Source organism: Myotis brandtii, unplaced genomic scaffold, assembly GCF_000412655.1.
Source record: "Myotis brandtii unplaced genomic scaffold, ASM41265v1 scaffold810, whole genome shotgun sequence".
Taxonomy (NCBI): Eukaryota; Metazoa; Chordata; class Mammalia; order Chiroptera; family Vespertilionidae; genus Myotis; species Myotis brandtii.
This window is the reverse complement of record NW_005371274.1, coordinates 1,185,285-1,189,360: the sequence shown is the minus strand read 5'-3', so window position 1 is coordinate 1,189,360 and position 4,076 is coordinate 1,185,285. Positions and strand designations below refer to the sequence as shown.

The 4,076-nt window shown below is 40.7% G+C and overlaps 1 pseudogene; it reads right to left on the bottom strand.

Annotated features, from left to right (window-relative positions):
- Nucleotides 1–267: 267 nt before the first annotated feature.
- LOC102263481 lies at nt 268–483 on the bottom strand (annotated as a pseudogene).
- Between the last annotated feature and the right edge of the window lie 3,593 nt (nt 484–4,076).

Genomic DNA, 4,076 nt, shown 5'->3' with positions numbered 1-4,076 from the left:
AACACATGGGAAAAACACAATTCCTTGCCACACTGAGGATGACATATTACAGAAGGAAAGTTCAATGTTGTTTTTCTAAAAGGTCTCACACATTTATTACTGAACCAACCTACTACTGCAGACAGAAAATCAACAGAGCAAAAGCATGAGTCCAATAATTTCCCAATTAAAATGCCCAACTGTCCAGACAGTAGTGATCTTTTCAATCATTTAAAGATGCAGGCAACCTGGATATCGCATAAATATGTGAGCCATCTCTCATGTGTGATTCCTCATAGACCCAGTTTGGTTCTTCTCCAATGTCTCCCCTTCGAGCTGTACCTGATTTCATTACCAGTTTTCATCTGAAACCACTGGGGAATGAGCCTATTCTGCTTTTGTTTCTTGGCCAGGAACCTCTTGATCCTGAAAGTCCTGTGGGAAGACATGGTGAAGGAGAATCAAACGCATGCACCTCAATGGCAGAGAAAGAGAGAGAAGGAATGGAAGTTCAGTGTTTTAAGACCCATACTTTTGTCTATGAGCTGGGCCCAGGAGGAGAAACTGATGCTTCATGGGACAATTGTTATGGAAAGACAGAAAATTAGCAAGTCAGGAGGAAACCGAAGGGATTGTCAAAGGCAAGCCTGAATGAGAGAGGGCCTTTTTAATTTTAAAGGGGGTATTAAAAAGGGGAAAGAGAAGGCAGAAGCCTTTGGGTTAACAAATTTGACACAAATATCATCTGGACACTTCTCACTGGTTTACAATGGAGATGTTGCTACACTGAGTCTATCAATTTTTGAAGCTTGGGATGATTTTTTTAAAGTTGACAGCACTTTTCATGTTGATAATTTCTCTCCAAGGATCTGAATTTCCCCCCTCCCAGAACTTTGAGTAAAATGGATCCTTCAAGAAAATGCAGCATATTCATCCTTTAGCTCCAGTTCCTTTTACCCACTAAAGAAACTACAGACTCATCCCCTTCTCTCAGCCTTCAAACTCTAATCAAGGTACCCCTAGTCAGAGAAGCACATTAGGTAATGGATGCCAGGATACCTTGGCATCACACGTGTGGCCATACTTCCACATTAAAGCAAGTAGATAAAGAGCAGTGAATACAAATCAATTCAGATATTTAGATAGAAAACAAAACATAAGCAAAAGTAATAAAACCAGAAATCTAAAAATCAAAAGAAGAAAATTATGACATACTAGAGACCCGGTGCACGGATTCGTGCACTGTGGGGGGGGTCCCTCAGCCTGGCCTGTGGGGATCGGGCCGAAACTGGCTCTCTGACATCCCCTGAGGGGTCCCAGATTGTGAGAGGGCAGTTCTCGGGTGACACACCCGGGAATTGGGCTTCTTCCTCTCTGGTTACAGGTGCATCACCCGAGAACCACAGCTGCGAAGTCACCGAGAAAGGCAGCTCCTGCATTGAGGTTCTGCCCCCTGGTGGTCATTGTGCATCATAGCTACCAGCCAGTTGGCCGATCAACTGGTCGCTTAGGTTTTTATATATATAGACTGACTATTAAAGGGCAAAAGAAGTTAACACTGAAAAAGTTAAATAAAAAAAATTTTAAGAATCAACTTTGAAAAAAACTTAAAACTTAAGTAAACTTAACATAAATAAACTTGAAAAATGAAACATATTAAAACCACAAGAATCAAAAAGAATAGTGACAAGCTGAATTTATAATAAAACTTTTAAAAGAAGTAGGTTTTAAAAATCTAATCACAAGATTAAAGGTTATAGCCCTAGCCAGTTTGGCTCAGTGGATAGAGCCTCAGCCTGTGGACTGAAGGGTCCCAGGTCAAGGGCACATGCTTGGTTTGCAGGCTCGATCCCCAGTGGGGGCATGCAGGAGGCAGCCAATCAATGATTCTCTCTCATCTTTGATGTTTCTATCTCTCCCTCTCTCTTCCTCTCTGCAATCAATAAAAATATATTTGAGGCCAAACTTCAACCAAAACAACATATCTCAACAGATTCAATGTAGAAACAGAAAAGAGAATTCATCTGTCCTTAACTAAAGCTAGATATTAACGAGGTTTGAAAAAATATAAAATAATATCACTCTTCTCACAGAAGTATTTGTTGTTTTGGAAAATATAATTATTTTTCATGAGATATGTATGTTAGCATGTAATGCTTTTATTATTGTTATTTTAAATTACATTGATAAATATTTAAAAATTTTAAACAAAAAAATCAGAATCCAAGTCTTCCAACACCTCCCCCCCACCCCCTACACACACACACACACACACACACACACACACACACACACACACACTCCCGCCACCACCACCACCAGCAGCACAAAGGTTTCTGGCTCAGTAGGAATGAGGTTGGGCCTAGGAGTGCTCATTCATGGTAATTCCCTCCAGGTGATTCTGATGCAAGTGGTCCTCCCATACTTTGGATGGCATCTCTTTATAAGTCCTTCCCATTCCTAATTGAACATAGGAAAGAAGGGAAGAGACGTACATTATTATAGGGTCAATGGAGAGAATTCCAAATGGTATTTTTGTTCCTCTGGGTAAATTTCAGGGCCAGTCATGTAACCTCACCAAAGACAAGTTTTTTGAGTTAATGCCTCAAAGTGTCATGGCTTCCTCACCTGTCCTTAAACCTGCCCTTCTGGCCAGTGCATTTAGCTGTTTGAACTCAAGTTTCCTTTGGTAAAGCTTTTCCCCATTATAGTCATTTCTCAAAGGATTTATAACCTTCCAAATAAAGGTCCCTGAAACAGGCCTGGAAGGATGATCGCTACCATGGGTTCATTAAGAGCACTTCAGGTACATTAATGTCCTTGGCCCCTGGATTTATTGCAACATGCTCAAGCCTCCTTTTAGAAAGCGTACTCTTAGTTCCATTTATCCAGCAGGCTTTTCCAGAAAGAGATTAGAAGTAAATGATTTGAGATAGAATCAAAGAATTCCATCTTTTTAATTAGTGTGTTAAACACAGGAACACCTAATACAAATATTTGACTATGTGGTCGAGCGTTGGCTCTGAGGTCACCAGGGGAAATTTATAGGAAACTCTAAAGGCCCTCACAATAATTGTCTTGGGTTATGGCTTCTCGAATTGCTCTTCATTGCCAATAGCCCTGCATTTGGACCTAAATAAAATTTGCTGAATTAGGGCACTGTTCTTGTTAAAATGTTTAATCTTCACTTTAAATGAGTTGTGGTCATTCAGGCCTTTTTGTTTCATGGAAGAGGGGGTACCTTTTGCACAAGGTAAGCTCTTTTTACACAGCCTCACTAATATAAAATCCTTTTTGGGTCCATGCCAGGCCTATCTGGTCAACATGGGGGAGGGGAGGAAGCAGAAATCTATTGTAAACATATTTTAGGTTAGTATAATTCTACAGTGCGTAATTCACTATTAAACATAGTATGTTAATGATTTTATTAAGAACTTCAGTGGGGAAGAAGTTACTCATCACGTACTTAAGCAGTATATGCTTGGCATGGAAATCTGTCTCACACATGAGATTTAATAGTTCATCACAGGATGCCTTTGCACCATGGGCTCTTGGACTGCCTCAGAGGTGCCAGATTTGTTCCTTACCTGAAATGAGAGGCAGCAGTGCTGCAGAGAGAGAAGCAAAGGAACTTCCACAGCCAGGACATGGGGACCAAAAGGAAGGGGGAGGGAAACCTAGGGACGGTGTGGAGTGGAAGAGTGTATGGTCCATTTCAGAACACCTTTACAAGGACTTTTATCTCCCTACTATCTTTAAATACTGTGTTGGGTAGAACCTTGAGATGGCTCCCTTTTATAACACACTCCTCCCAGGCCACCCCAAAGATTACTGCCTCCACTGACAGTATCGGAAGACCTTATTTCATCTTTGCAACTCCAGGACCTAAACCAGTGCTTTGTACTTGGTAGATAGTCACTAAATGTTTGTTGAATGAATGAATAGATGGATAAAGAGATAGAAAAATCATCAGTTTAACACATCTTTTAAAGTATGGGTCTCCTATTATAAACTTATGAACAAAAATAGATACAGAGGCAGAGCTGCCTTGAACAGACTGTCAAACTACAGCGGGAAAGCCGGGGAGGATTGAGAGG